Genomic DNA, 17,500 nt, shown 5'->3' with positions numbered 1-17,500 from the left:
CCAATTACCAGCTGCTACAACTGGGAACACCAACACATGTTCTAGTTTCACGTATGTTTTCCAACTTTCGTAAAGTTTGCTGAGATTCATAACATTCCTTTTCTCCCCTCATACAGACGTATAGACAGGGACAGTAAAAATATATATATGTCTCATTCACAAATAGAAAATGATTTAAAGAACATCAGACCACTAGGTGGCTCTTTGGAAGATGTTTTCGACTGTGGAAGAAAACAGAAACTCACACATCAGTGTAGTAAGAGTAAGGCAAACACAGAGAGATTTAAAAGAGGAAAACCTATAAATTTTTCATGTGCCTAATGAGGGGCAAATTATATCATTCGTAGATATGAAACGATAAATTAATCAACTTAACCCTTGAATGTATATGTGACAATGTTTTCAACTATTCTGAATGGTAAATCATGACATATGTTACCTACTCTGTTCTAGAAAAAGGACTTTGCTTCATTTGATTTAAAATCTTGCCCATGAGTTTGCATCTATTACTGCAAGTGCAGTCAGATGAATTTATTATCAAGAATTATATTGATCATTCTGAAAACCTGTATTGTATCACGTCTTAACCTTCTCTTTTCTAGGTAGATTCAATTCTTTTATTGAGCTTACGTGGGATGTCTTCCTCATTTCAGGAATCAATTTCCTTAATAGCTTGTTTCTGTGCTGTCACCATTTTATGTCTTTTTTTTCAAAGTAGGTTGGCCACAACTACACACAATATTGAAGATAGGAACTCACTAATGAGATGCAAAAGTGGAGCATCATTTTCCTGGTCGTATTCTCGAAGGTCCTACTTATGATTTAAAGAATCGAATCATCCTTTTGACTGCTTTTTTACACTGTTTACTTAGTTTTAGGTCATCAGAGATTATCACATCCATTTTATTTATTCTTATACTCTCTGTAGCTCAACAAAATCCATAATGTTGCTTACCTTCTAGTTTTTGTTATAGATATGTAAAACGCATTACCACTTTTCAATATTAGAATTCACTTGCCACCTTTGACCCAAATCCATCAGTTTTCTATGTTCGTTTGAAACGAAGACGTTCAACGTCAGCTGTATATTCATCTTCTATCTTAGTTTCGTCTGTGAATTTCAATATCGTACACTGCAGCCCATTTAAGGAGAGTATATGAAAAAGTGAATCAGTCTTCAAACTGACCCTTGTGGCACACCACTTGATACGTCCAACATGTGAAGTTTGACCATGTACAATTGTGTTGTATTTACGATAAGATTAATGAATATATCCAGCAATAATGCTGTCTCTCTCCTTTCATATCTTCAATTTCTAGGTTATGATGATGCACTGGAAAACGGCATTACATTAACCTTTTGTTTCTTGATCATCATTCGATCAGGATATATATTGATGGCTTAGGTCAGTATGAGCCACAATCTGTAACTGAGGCTTTGTGTTGAGACATGCTTCAAAAGCTCCCAGATTCCATGATCAAAGTTCATGGCTTCTTTTTCCCATTGTGGCGTAGATAATCTGATATTGACCGAACTTTAGAAGAACACTATCGCTCAGGATGGACGATCCCCTCTACATTTTCTTGTAAGAGTGATTTACCCGGAACCTGGTACCTACTGACCACAGTCACTGGGTTAGAATCCAACGTCTTTTTGAAGAGTGACTTGACAAACATTAATCCAATTGAATGGTTTAATTTACTGGAACCACCGCGTCTTAGTTTCCAGGCCAGAGTCACCTGCAAATCTCCAAAAGATCTCTTGGCTGGTTCTCTTACCTGTAGGTAAGAAAGTACTCACTCACTGGTAGCTGATACCCCCTCTCTCCTCTCTACCTACCCTGAACTGACGACAGGCCTCTGAAAATACCACCTGAATGTGTCCAAACTCACTCTTGCTTGAGTCAATGATGAGGTAAGCTTGAGCCAAACCATCACAAAGGGTCCGCATATCTACTAGATGTTGCTCCCGTGTTCCGCCATTTGCGAAGATGTCAAAAAAAAAAAGAGACATTTCTATTCCTTCCAGATCAGTGATATCTCAGTAGACAAAGACAAGACGTCTCATGGTCATTCTTCACACCAACAGGCATCACATGATACAGGCGTAGGCCAGTGGAAGTTGTCATGCCTCACACCCTTTCTCAATCCTCCATGTAGCAAACTATGCCTTGCCGATCTTCTCGATTAAGCGCATCAGTTTCTAGAACTGGATACGAATGAATCCTGGTCTCTGGGCGTTTACCCACACACACACACACACACACACACACACATAGGTCGTCTACACACCAGCGAAATTGTCCATCAGATTGACGGAAGATCACACAAACATAAGATCACTTGCTCATTATCATTTGATATCAAGTTAGCCAAATCTCCCGCTTCAAGTAGTTAATAAGATTCTTACAGTAAAGACGCTATTTAACGAGTCTTACATCACCGACGTCAAACATCGCATTGCGCTAAGTAAAGTTGGCTCAAACGCATCAGTGAAGATGGATAGATATGCACTAAGGATCATGGCTATTATCTGATATCGTCTTTGACTGTTTCAATGGCTTTATCTTTTAGATTATCTACAACTTCTGAGTTATCAGCCTTTGCCTTACTGCTCGCTATGTTCTCCTCGATTTTCCTGACAGCCATTAGATTTCCAGATACAAGAGTATGATCCCTCACTGTGTAGGCTTGTCTCTTCAACAATCAGACGCTTCTCAGCCTCCGTCGTGGTACGATTTGTCGTATCTACGCATACGACAAAAACTGTCTGCATTCGTACCATTTAAGCGTTTTTCCTACAAACACTTACTCGGCGTTAGATTAGAACGTATAGGTGAGGGTGGAAGAGTCGGAAATAAAATGATTTCTGGCACTATGTGGTATGAGCAAGATTGATCATGTGAAGAATGGTTTATAATCGTATGAGGCAAGACTCACACCACAACCTCTACTGTGATTCATTTATTTTTCTGCGTTGGCTGAGACGTTAAGGGCAACTCAATATATTTATATATATATATATATATATATATATATATATATATATATATATATATATATATATATATATATATATATATATATATATATATATATATATATATATATATATATATATATATATACATATATATATATATATATATATATATATATATATATATATATATATATATATATATATATATATATATGTTCCCTGGGGATAGGGGAGAAAGAATACTTCCCACGTATTCCCTGCGTGTCGTAGAAGGCGACTGAAATAGGAGGGAGCGGGGGCCTGGAAATCCTTCCTTCTCGGTTTTCTTTTTTTTTTATTTTCCAAAAGGGGAGCAAAGAAAGCGGCCAAATGAGGATATTACCTCAAATACTCAGTCCTATGTTCTTAGCGCTACCCCACTAATGCGGAAAATGGAAATAGTATAAAAAAAGAGATTTATATAAATGTAAATGTGTGTGTTTGTGTGTGTGAGTGAGTAGGAGAGTTTGCCAGAAGGCGTTATTGGATTACGTGTTAATTGATAGGCGTGTGAAAGACAGACTTTTGGAAGTTTATGTGCTGAGAGGGGCAGCTGGAGGGATGCCTGACCATTATCTTGTAGAGGCAAAGGTGAACATTTGTCAAGGTTTCCAGAAAAGAAGAGAGAATGTTGGGGAGAAGTGAGTGGTGAGAGTAAGTGAGCTTAGAAATGACACTTGTGTGAGGAGGTACAAGAAGAGATTGAATGCAGAATGGCAAAAGGTGAGAGCAAATGATGTAAGGGGAGTGGGGGAGGAATGGGATGTATTTAGGGAAGCAGTGATGGCTTGCGCAAAAGGTGCTTGTAGCATGAGAACGGTGAGAGGTGGGAAGATTAGAAAGGGTAGTGAGTGTTGGGATGAAGAAGTAAGATTATTAGCGAAAGGGAAGAGAGAGGCATTTGGACGATTTTTGCTGGGAAGTAGTGCAAATGCCTAGGAGATGTATGAAAGAAAGCGGCAGGAGTTCAAGAGAATGGTGCAAGAGGTGAAAAAGAGGGCAAACGAGAGTTGGGGTGAAAGAGTATCATTAAATTTTAGGGAGAATAAAAACATGTTTTGGAAGGTGGTAAATACAGTGAGTATAACAAGAGAACAAATGGGAACATCAGTGAAGGGTGCTAGAGGGGAGGTAATAACAAGTAGTGATGAAGTAAGCAGATGGAGTGAATATTTTAAAGGTATGTTGAATGTGTTTGATGAAAGCGTGGCAGATATAGGGTGTTTTGGTCGAAGAGGTGCGCAAAGTGAGACGGTCAGGGAGAATTGTTTGGTAAACAGGAAAGAGGTAGTGCCTGAGGATTGGCGGAATGCATGCATAGTGCCATTATACAAAGGCTAAGGAGACAAAGGTGAGTGCTCAAATTACAGAGGCATATGATTGTTGAGTATTCCTAGGAAATTATATGGGATGGTATTAATCTAGAGGGTAAAGGCATGTACAGAGCATCAGAATGGGGAAGAGCAGTGTGGTTTCAAAAGTGGTAAAGGATGTGTGGAAAAATGTGTTTGTTTTGAAGAATGTATGCGAGAAATACTTAGAAAAACAGATGGATTTGTATGTAGCATTAATGGATCTGGAGAGGCTATATGATAGGGCTGATAGAGATGCTTTGTGGAAGGTATTAAGAGTACATGGTGTGGGAGGTAAGTTGCTAGAAGCAGTGAAAAGTTTTCATCGAGGATGTAAGGCATGTGTACGAGAAGGAACAAAGGAAAGTGATTGGTTCCCAGTGAATGTCGGTTTGCGGCGGGGGTGCGTGATGTCTACATAGTTGTTTAACTTGCTTATGGATGGGGTGGTTAGGGAGGTGAATGCAAGAGTTTTGGAGAGAGGGGCAAGTATGCATTCAGTTCTGGATGAGAGGGCTTGGGAAGTGAGTCAGTTGTTGTTCGCTGATGATACAGCGTTGGTGGCTGATTCGGGTGAGAATCTGCAGAAATTGGTGACTGAGATTGGTAAAGTATGTGAAAGAAGAAAGCTTAGAGTAAATGTGAATAAGAGCAAGGTTATTAGGTTCAGTAGAGTTTAGGGACAAATTAATTAGGAGGTAAGTTTGAATGGAGAAAAATTGGAAGAAGTGAAGCGTTTTAGATATCTGGGAGTGGATTTAGCAGCGGAGGGAACCATGGAAGCGGAAGTGAGTCACAGGGTGGGGGAGGGGGCGAAGGTACTGGAAGCGTTGAAGAATGTGCGGAAGGGGAGAACGTTATGTCGGAAAGCAAAAATGAGAATGTTTGAAACATTAGTGGTTCCAACAATGTTATATGGTTGCGAGGCATGGGCTGCAGATAGGGTTGTGCGGAGGAGGGAGGATGTGTTGGAAACCAAATGTTTGAGGACAATATGTGGTGTGAGGTGGTTTGATAGAGTAAGCAATGAATGGGTAAGAGAGATATGTGGTAATAAAAAGAGTGTAGTTGAGACAGCAGAAGAGGGTGTGTTGAAATGGTTTGTTCACATAGAAAAAATGAGTGAGGAAACATTGACAAAGAGGATATATGTGTCAGAGGTAAAGGGAACGAGGAGAAGCGGGAGATGGAAGGATGGAATGAACAAGAATTTGAGCGATCGGGGCCTGAACATGCAGGAGGGTGAAAGACGTGCAAGGAATAGGTTGAATTGGAACGATGTGTTATACCGGGTTAACGTGCTGTCAATGGATTGAGCCAGGGCATGTGAAGGGCCACGAAAGGTGTGTGGGGCCTGGATGTGGAAATGGAACTGTGGTTTTGGTGCATTATACATGACAGCTAGAGACTAAGTGTGAACGAATGTGGCCTTTGTTGTCATTTCCTAGCTCTACCTCGCGGGTGAGGGTGGGGGTGGAGGAATGCTATATCACGTGTGGCGGGGTGGCGACGGAATGGATGAAGGCAGCAAGTATGAATGTGTACATGTGTATATATGTATATTTCTGTGTATGTTTATGTATGTATATGTTGAAATGTATAGGTATGTATATGAGCGTGTGTGGACGTTAATGTATATACATATGTACGTTTATGGGTTGACCATTCTTTCGTGTGTTTCTTGCGTTACCTCACTAACGCGGGAGACGGCGATTAAGTATAATTTAGAATAAAGGAAATATAGCTATCAACATTCAATTGATATACAACGGAGAGAAGTAGCGAGGATGCCATTTGGTAAACAAGTGACTATTCGACTGGACGTCGGGTGCGTTCAAGTCTTGCAACATGCGGATCTTTGAATGTTTTCCGTCGAACAGAAAAGGAACATTTCACAAATTACATCAACAATATAGCAATCCAATTTGTGTAGACCTTCACTAATATTAATGTTACAATTTCTTGTACATTTAATGATAGGAGAATCAATGATATTTCTCAAGGCACAAGAGTTAGAGTAAGTAACTGAGATGGCATTATTACAGGCAATATAATGAACATAATTTTTGACGTGATCAAACAAAGCATTTGATTCTTGTCCTGTTCTAATACTATATTTATGCTGCTTAAGTCTACCAGAAAAATCCTTTTCAGTCTGCCTTACATAAAACCTATCATAATTTTTACATGGTACTCTATAAACACATGCTGCGGAGCTTTCTGGTGAGTTTCTGATTAATATATCTATATAGTATCGTTGTTGATGAAGGCAACATTAAAGGATTTAAGCAAAATGGTAAGTAAAGTACAGCATCACTGTAACGTGATCAGGATATTGATGCGCTATTGTTTTATGGAACATTCAACACTTATATAGCATTAAAGCAGATTCATAGCATTAAAGCAGATTCATAGACTGCACCTGATACTTCCTTTCATCAGATCATGTAATCAATTATCTGCTCTGTTCTTACTTATCAATGACTGTACGTCCAAACACCTAAAATGTAAGTAATCGTAAACTAAATCCCTATTTTATATTTCAACAGTTTACTATTTTCACATGAAAATATCGTACCTAGAATAATGAAGAAGCTAACTCACACCAAAGTGCATTCCAAACTGACATCCTGATCGATCAATACCAGTAAAACCGAGAACACATGTAGAAAACACCGTTCATGCAACCTGGTGACTGAATACAAACAATGAAGGCCGATTAGTTCCCAAAACAAGAGGTCCTCAGAACGATAGAAAATGGATATGACCAACTCAGCCGAGACTAATGTAATTTCATGATACAATTACTAAAAGGGAGAATTAAAAGGTTCTTGGTGTCAAGAGTAGTTTTGGGTTTAACTCTATAAAGTTATATCTTTGCCAATCTAAGAGATTTATCAATGAAAGATCTAGGATACATTAACTTGGATCATTCATTTTAGATTAAAAATTACTTTTGTTCATAATCACAACTTTGTTAGCTTTATCTGCTGGTTATCCACTGGTTTTGAAAATTGGCCTTCACTAAACGTTTACAGATGTTATTTCTCTAATCGAAAGTTTGTCATCTTTGTCTCCTTCATTTCCATATATGTATGGACTTATCAAAACACATAAACCAAATTTTCAAGCAAGACCTAAAGTGAGTTCAGTAGGCTCCTTCACATATAAATTGTCAAAGTGGTTACTTTCTTTATCAAGTCCATTAGTGGGTAAGATATCAAATTCTAATATCATTAGCAGTATAGATTTAGTTAAAAAGCTTAATGATATCAGTGATTAATATGATTTCAAAGTGGTTAGTTATGATGTTTCATCACTGTTCACAAAAGAACCATTTGATGACTTTTTAAAATATTCAGTTGAAGTCTTGGACAATATTGATTTACCTGTTTGAAAGTCTGTTTTCATTGAATCGATACAATTGCGTATTTCAATTTGATGGAGAATATTATGCTCAGAAATTTGGTATGGCAATCGGTAACCCTCTTTCACCTGTACTAAGTAATCTTTATGTGGAATTCTTTGAGAGAAAATTACTAAAGCATATCTTACCTTCTAATGAAATTTGGTTTAGATATGTAGATGGTCCTTGTGTTTCTCAACAAATGAAAATTTACAAACATTTCTCCCTTTACTTAACAATTCAATACCTTCCATCAAATCTGCTATGGATTTTAAAAATAATTGTATTTTGCCATATTTTACATTGCGTGATTCATAGTGATGGAATCATGTTTAAGTTTAGCATATACAGAAAACCTACCAATGTATACTCATATATCCATTTTTATCCAGCTCAACATGACAGACTTAAATCATCATCATCATTTCAGTCTATGTTCTTTTGGGAATGACGTATATGCAGTCCAAAGTTTATTGATGATGAGTTTGAGAAGATATATGCTATTGGACCCAAATCAAAGTAGCCTAGATCTTTCATTAATAAATCCCTTAAGTTGGCAAAGACATCATGTTAGATAGTTAAACCCAAACCACTCCTTGACAACAAGAACCTTTTAGTTCTCCCTTTTAGTGATGATTTTACTTTACTTCCCATGTTGCTTAAATCCTTTAATGTAAATGTTTCCTTTAGCAACAACAATACTATAGAGAATATTTTAATCAGGAACTCATCAGAAAGTTCCGCAGGATGTATTAATTGATTAACATGTAAAACTTGTGATAGGTCTTAGCTGGTTAGACTGGGAAGGATCTTTCTGCTAGATTTAAGCAACATGAATATAGTATAAGAAGAGGACAAGAATCAAATATCTTGTTTAATAATGTTAAAAACCATGATTATTTTATGGGCAGAAGTAATGTCATCTCAGTTATTGACTCTAACTTTACGACGAGAAATATCACTGAATCATTATTAATAGATACACAGAGAATGGTTTCATTGCTTTAGAAAAGGTCTAAGCAAGTGAAATACTTTTATTGTTGATAGAATTTATAAACAAAATCCTTTCTTGTCTACGTGCTAAATCATATGATCCGCATGTTGCCAGACTTGAACGCACCCGAGTTCCATTCGGGTGATCACTTGTTTACCAAATAGCGTCCTAACTACGTCTCTTCGTTGGATAACAACTGACTGTTATATTTCTTTCAATTGTTTCCTCTGGTAATATGACCATTACACGAAAGTGCACTTAGGAATTAATTGTGCTACATTTCCCTGTGGTTAAGAAAGGAATTTACTTGATCACTCGCTCATTTGTGTCCGACTCAGCTAACATAAAATAGTCAAATAAAACAACACTGAATAGTCGTCCAAAGAAACAAAAGAAAAATCTAACATAAAAAAGTAGAATAAAATATCCCTGAATAATCGTCCATAAAAACACAAAAACAACTAAATGCAAAATCCAAGCAGAGTCACCTCCTCCCATCCCCCTTCCCTCTAACAAAAACACAGCTATTCAGAGCAGAGGATATGACCCAAAGAGACGGAGGGAGGGGATGGTTGAATGCTAAGGGGAGGAATGGTAACAGGACCATCCCTACTGTCAGCAGATACTCAGCTCGTGAGGGAGGAGAGAGAATGGGAAACCTGATGGACTTCTAGGAATTTATTCGGAACCATCTCACAATTTTTTTTTCTCTTTTCTTCTTCTTCTCCTCCTCCTCTTCCTCCTTTTGGTCTGGAGGCAAACGAGGGTGGATAAGGGAGAGAGAGAGAGAGAGAGAGAGAGAGAGAGAGAGAGAGAGAGAGAGAGAGAGAGAGAGAGAGAGAGAGAGAGAGAGACAGAGAATATAGGTGTTTCTACAAGGTTTTTCCATTAGGAGGGACTAGTTTGTAGAGCTAACCATTTCTGTATTTCTTTTTCTGTACATTAGATGCCATGCTTAACTATGCTAAGTTCATGACAACGTCGGGTTCGTGATGAATTTATTTCTTTTTTTACTATTTAGCTTTGTCACTGTCTCCCGCATTAGCGAGGTAACGCAAGGAAACAGACGACAGAATGGCCCAACCCACCCACATACACATGTATATAAATAAACGTCCACACACGCAAATATACATACCTATACATCTCAACGTATACATACATATACACACACACACAGACATATACATATATACATATGTACATAATTCATACTGTCTGCCTTTAGTCATTCCCATCGCCACTCCGCCACACATGAAGTAACAACCCCTTCCCCCTTCATGTGCGCTAGGTAGCGCTAGGAAAAGACAACAAAGGCCACATTCGTTCGCACTCAGTCTCTAACTGTCATGTAATAATGCACCGAAACCACAGGTCCCTTTCACATCCAGGCCCCACACAACTTTCCATGGTTTACCCCGGACGCTTCACATGCCCTGGTTCAATCCATTGACAGCACGTCGACCCCGATATACCACATCGTTCCAATTCACTCTATTCCTTGCACGCCTTTCACCCTCCTGAATGTTCAGGCCCCGATCACTCAAAATCTTTTTCACTCCATCTTTCCACCTCCAATTTGGTCTCCCACTTCTCGTTCCCTCTACCTCTGACACATATATCCTCTTGGTCAATCTTTCCTCACTCATTCTCTCCATGTGACCAAACCATTTCAAAACACCCTCTTCTGCTCTCTCAACCACACTCTTTTTATTACCACACATCTCTCTTACCCTATCATTACTTACTCAATCAAACAACCTCACACCACATATTGTCCTCAAACATCTCATTTCCAGCACATCCATCCTCCTCTGCACAACTCCATCTATAGCCCACGCCTCGCAACCATACAACATTGTTGGAACCACTATTCCTTCAAACATACCCATTTTTGCTTTCTGAGATAATGTTCTCGACTTCCACATATTTTTCAACGCTCCCAGGACTTTCGCCCCATCCCCCACCCTATGATTCACTTTCATTTCCATGGTTCCATCCGCTGCCAAATCCACTCCCAGATATCTAAAACACTTTACTTCCTCCAGTTTTTCTCCATTCAAACTTACATCCCAATTGACTTGTCCCTCAACCATACTCTTCCTAATAACCTTGCTCTTATTCACATTTACTCTCAGCTTTCTTCTTTCACACACTTTACCAAACTCAGCCACCGGCGCTGTATCATCAGCGAACAACAACTGACTCACTTCCCAAGCTCTCTCATCCACAACAGACTTCATACTTGCCCCTCTTTCCAAAACTCTTGCATTCATCTCCCTAACAACCCCATCCATAAACAAATTAAACAACAATGGAGACATCACACACCCCTGCCGCAAACCTACATTCACTGAGAACCAATCACTTTCCTCTCTTCCTACACGTACACATGCCTTACATCCTCGATAAAAACTTTTCACTGCTTCTAACAACTTGCCTCCCACACCATATATTCTTAATACCTTCCACAGAGCATCTCTATCAACTCTATCATATGCCTTCTCCAGATCCATAAATGCTACATAGAAATCCATTCGCTTTTCTAAGTATTTCTCACATACATCCTTCAAAGCAAACACTTGATCTATACATCCTCTACCACTTCTGAAACCACACAGCTCTTCCCCAATCTGATGTTCTGTACATTCCTTTACCCTCTCAATCAAATCAAGTCAAGTCAATTGGGAGGTAAGTTTGAATGGAGAAAAACTGGAGGAAGTAAAGTGTTTTAGATACCTGGGAGTGAATTTGGCAGTGGATGGAACCATGGAAGTGGAAGTGAATCTTAGGGTGGGGGAGGGGGTGAAAATTCTGGGAGCCTTGAAGAATGTGTGGAAGTCGAGAACATTATCTCGGAAAGCAAAAATGGGTGTTTGAAGGAATAGTAGTTCCAACAATGTTGCATGGTTGCGAGGCATAGGCTATGGACAGAGTCGTGCGCAGGAGGGTGGATGTGCTGGAAATGAGATGTTTGAGGACAATATGTGGTGTGAGGTGGTTTGATCGAGTAAGTAATAATAGGGTAAGAGAGATGTGTGGTAATAAAAAGAGTGTGGTTGAGAGATCAGAAGAGGGTGTTTTGAAATGGTCTGGTCACATGGAGAGAATGAGTGAGGAAAGACTGACAAAAAGGATATATGTGTCAGAGGTGGAGGGAACGAGGAGAAGTGGGAGACCAAACTGGAGGTGGAAAGATGAAGTGAAAAAGATTTTGAGTGATCGTGGCCTGAACATGCAGGAGGGTGAAAGGCGTGCAAGGAATAGAGTGAATTGGAACGTTGTGTTATACCGGGGTCGACGTGCTGTCAATGGATTGAACTAGGGCATGTGAAGCGTCTGGGGTAAACCATGGAAAGTTGTGTGGGGCCTGGATGTGGAAAGGGAGCTGTGATTTTGATGCATTATTACATGACTGTTAGAGACTGAGTGTGAACGAATGTGGCCTTTGTTGTCTTTTCCTAGCGCTACCTCACACGCATGAGGGGGGAGGGGGTTTTTATTCCATGTGTGACGAGGTGGCGTTGGGAATGAATAAAGGCAAAAAGTATGAATTATGTACATGTGTATATATGTATATGTCTGTCTGTGTATATATATATGTATACATTGAGGTGTATAGGTATATATATTCGCGTGCGTGGACGTGTATGTATATACATGTGTATGTGGGTGGGTTGGGCCATTCTTTCGTCTGTTTCCTTGCGCTACCTCGCTAACGCGGGAGACAGCGACAAAGCAAAATATATATATGAATAAAAAAAACAAATATATATATATATATATATATATATATATATATATATATATATATATATATATATATATATATATATATATATATCATTTGCCCTACTGTTTCAGCTAATATATATAAATAAGGGGATACAATGAGTGTGAACTCGTTTGCACAGGGTTGAAATACGAGCAAACTCACCATACGACACGCCATACAGAGGCTATGGTAATGCTAATGGCGAATTTGATCCGATTAATGTGTCTTACGTCAGATATGTTAATGCCTTACATATTGTAACGTTCGCTTCACTTTAAGCATCACTTGCACAATGACAAACCAGCGACGTAGATGGTCATGTCCTCCAGTGTCTCTGAGGCACGGTATTCGCACAGGGAAATCATGTATGTTTGTGAAACACGAACGATGACATTGGAATCGAAGCTTCGAACCCTTAATTTAATGGCGATCCTGTAAATTGTCGACAATTTGTCTCGAATAATGGCTTCCGTAACTTTGCCAGCTACGAGGGTCAAAGGTAATTGGACGACAGACCCTGAACAGGAGCGTATTACCTTTTCTAATTATCAGATTTATGTATGCAGTACAAGGCAAAAGAGCACTAGATTTAACGTGTTTAATTATCCAAACATAGATGACTCACACACGCATACTTTCAACCAACCATAATCATAGTTTTCAGCATTTAACGTTTTATTATATATGATTCATTATACTTTGTCGCTGTCTCCCGCGTTAGCGAGGTTGCTCAAGGAAACAGACGAGAGAATGGCCCAACCCACCCACATACACATGTATATACATAAACGCCCACACACGCACATATACATACCTATACATTTCAACGTATACATACATATACATACACAGACATATACATATATACACCTGTACATATTCATACATGCTACCTTCATCCATTTCCGCCACCACCCCACCACACATGAAATAGTAACCCCCTTCCCCCCACATGCGTGCGAGGTAGCGCTAGGAAAAGACAACAAAGGCCACATTCGTTCACATTCAGTCTCTAGCTGTCATATTCCTATGAGTCCACGGGGAAATGAAGCACGATAAATTGTAAAGTGCACTTTCGTGTAATAATCACACTCTGCTGATATACAACGAAGAGACGTTGCTAGGACACCATATGGTAAACAAGTGATTACCCGAATGTAGGTCGGGTGTGTTCGGGTCTGGCAAAAAGCGTATCATGAAACCACTTTGTGTAGAACTTTACTAATATTAAGGTTACAATTCTTTGGGTAACTGGATGTGTCTTGAACAACGCAGGTCAACCGTCGCAACGTGACCCCCAATAAGCAATCATATATATGTGTGTGTGTGTGTGTGTGTGTGTGTGTGTGTGTGTGTGTGTTTTGTTTTGCAAGAGGTCACATTAGTGCGGGTGATCCAGGATGTTCATAAAACCACAATAAAATGAAACAATAAGTTCCCAAGTGCACTTTTGTGTAATGAACACATCGTCAGAGGAGATACAAGAACAAGATAAAAGACGTAGAACAGTCATTTGATATACAAGGAAGAGGCGTAGCTAAGATGCCATTGTTAAACAAGCGTTACTCTATGGTGTTTTAGATATTTGGGAGTGGACTTAGCAGAGAATGGAACCATGGAAGCGGAAGTGTGTCACAAGGTGGGGGATGGGGCGAAGATTGTGGGAGCGTTGGAGAATGTGTGGAAGGAGAGCACGTTATATCGAAGAGCAAAAATGGGTATGTTTGAAGGAATAGCAGTCCAAAATGTTATATGGTTGCGAGGCATGGACTATAGATAGGGCTGTACGAAGGAAGGTGGGTGTGTTGGAAATGAAATGTTTGAAGACAATATGGCGTAAGGTTATTTAATTAAGTAATGAAAAGGTAAGAGAGATGTGTGGTAATAGTATTTGTGGTTGAGAGAGCAGAAGTGGGTGTGTTCAGATGGTTTGGTCATATGGAGAGAATGAGTGAGGAAAGGTTGACAAAGAGGATATATGTGTCAATGGTGGAGGAAACAAGGTGAAGCGGGAGACCAAAATGGAGATGGAAGGAAGGAGTGAAAAAGATTTTAAGCTATCAGGGCCTAAACATACAGGAGGGTGAGAGGCAAGCAAGGAATAGGTTGAATTGGAACGATGTGATTTACTGGGGTCTAAATGCTGTCAATGGACTGAACCAAGGCATGTGAAGCGTCTGGAGTAAACCATGGTAATGTCTGTGGGTCCTGGATGTGGATAGGGAGCTGTGGTTTCGGTGCATTACACATGACAGCTAGAGACTGAGTGCGAACGAATACAGCCTTATTTTGTCTGTTTTCCTGGCGCTACCTCGCTGGCACAAAGGATAGCGATGCTATTTCCTGTTGGGGCAGGGTGTCGCCGGGAATGGCTGAAGGCAAGGAAGTATGAATAAGTACAACTGTATATATGTATGTATATGTTTATATTTGGTATGTATACGTGTATATATGCTAATGTTGGTGTATATGATTGTGTGCATGTATGTGTGCATATAAAGGATGGGTCTTTCTTCGTCTGTTTCCTGTCACAGGAAACAGCAATTAAGTAATATGATAATTATGATTATAATGATAATGATAATAATAATAATGATAAATATATATATATATATATATATATATATATATATATATATATATATATATATATGTGTGTGTGTGTGTGTGTGTGTGTGTGTGTGTGTAATCAATTAATCCCGTTCGATACTGCCATTTCATATGTCATTAATGTTCAAAGCATTTCAGCATCAATGATAATTATTTTGCACATTGTACAGCAATACTATATATTTCTTGATCCAGAACTTTAGTGTGTATATCCAGGTGTATTTTCATATTACGTCAACTACACATTGATAGATACTAGTTATGCTGTTCTCAATGTTCAGGAAAGACGTGATTGAACATCTGCTTGAGTCTAACTTCTGTCATGTTCTACATAGCTTTGGTAATACGCTGAGCTTGCCACATGTGGCAGCTTTGAGACATACGCAGCGACTCTTTGTATCTTTTAACGTATCCTCCCCTTTGGAACTCTGGATATGATCGTGTTTCATCTGGCGGTGTGGTCCACAGTGGTTCCCACAGTCCATTAGAGTTTGTTATCCATCCACTGTCACTGGGGTCTGGAGCGCTCTGGAGAGGGAATTGACACTCTGGGCCTCAGATGTATTCTCCTAGGTCGGTTGATGAAAGGAAAGGATAATATCATCAACCATTTTTCCTTTTGTTGCAAGGAGGTGTTGTCTAGCAGCATTCCCTTCCTTCTGGTTACTAGTTCTGGCATTCGTGGCCCAGCAAATCTCTAAGTAGCTGACACATCTGAGTATCAGTTATGCTCCGATGTGCACAGGAGAGAGATCTGGAGCCACTTGTCACTTCATCTATTGCTTGGTCGACCCATCATGCTGATGGATAATGTGGAACACAGACGGGTGATGTAACCTGTAAAGCGCAAGAGCTGCGGCAATTTCATGAGCAGCAAGAAAAAGGATATTTTTTTCCTCCTGTTTCAAAAGGTATCCAGATCTGACGATTGTTTGCTTGGTTGACAGCAGCAAGATGTGTCAACAGTTCGAAGCGGAAATCTTTAGGCGATCCAAGTCTTCAAGTATCAAACACATGCAAGACCCAACATTGTCTTCGACTCTTCATATTGACAAGAGTCTGATCTTATTTTGTCAAGAGGATGACGGCATTAAAGTCTTTCTACTTAAGTGGTAGTCATCTGTTTGTCGTCGTCAGTGACACTTGATTAGTTCACTCATGTGGCCACGATGACGAAAGAAAGGTCCGTGACAGAGGTAGTTGCAATGCACATTTTTATATGCTTTTTGCACTTCATGATCTCTCTTCGACATCATGGGGGAAACAGACTTCAGGAAATGTCCTATTCGTGCTGTGTCGTCAGGTAGACTTGCTTAATCTACTTTGAATACAGGTGTCAGATGTGTGCTGTCAAGAAGTTGTGCCAAGAGTTTTTTGGTCACGTCTTACACAGACTCTTCCACATCTTCGCATTCTTCGATCTGCTACAATATCTGTAAATTCTCAGCCTCCGTCTTGTATCTAGACACATGGTCAGGGCGTTTCGAATCTCCTGAGCAGTGGAGTGGTTCCGGTTCATTATGGAGTGGTTCCGGCTTATTACCTAGGGAAAAATGCATTTCCCAGCATGCCGTGCACCACTCATTGCTCTCAATCTATGAGAAGGTTGAGTGGCTGGTATATATTTTTCAACAGGTAAGTCGTTTTTCTGCTTAGAATGCGAGAGCTCCATCATTTTTCTATTCACAACCCAATCGTAAGGAAGTTGTAAGATGTTCCTCACCTGAAATGAAGACAGGGAACTTGTTAAAGCACATTTATACGTGAACAATTGATTACAGATTTGAAATACAGTGAATTAAGCTACAATGAACCGTGTTACTTATCTCGGAAAGCAAAAATAGGTATGTTTGAAGGAATAGTGGTTCCAACAATGTTGTATGGTTGCGAGGCGTGGGCTATGGATAGAGTTGTGCGCAGGAGGATGGATGTGCTGGAAATGAGATGTTTGAGGACAATGTATGGTGTGAGGTGGTTTGATCGAGTGAGTAACGTAAGGGTAAGAGAGATGTGTGGAAATAAAAAGAGCGTGGTTGAGAGAGCAGAAGAGGGTGTTTTGAAGTGGTTTGGGCACATGGAGAGGATGAGTGAGGAAAGATTGACCAAGAGGATATATGTGTCGGAGGTGGAGGGAACAAGGAGAAGAGGGAGACCAAATTGGAGGTGGAAAGATGGAGTGAAAAAGATTTTGTGTGATCGGGGCCTGAACATGCAGGAGGGTGAAAGGAGGGCAAGGAATAGAGTGAATTGGAGCGATGTGGTATACCGGGATTGACGTGCTGTCAGTGGATTGAATCAAGGCATGTGAAGCGTCTGGGGTAAGCTATGGAAAGCTGTGTAG

This window comes from Panulirus ornatus, chromosome 49, assembly GCF_036320965.1.
Source record: "Panulirus ornatus isolate Po-2019 chromosome 49, ASM3632096v1, whole genome shotgun sequence".
Taxonomy (NCBI): domain Eukaryota; kingdom Metazoa; phylum Arthropoda; class Malacostraca; order Decapoda; family Palinuridae; genus Panulirus; species Panulirus ornatus.
This window is presented reverse-complemented; position numbering follows the sequence as displayed.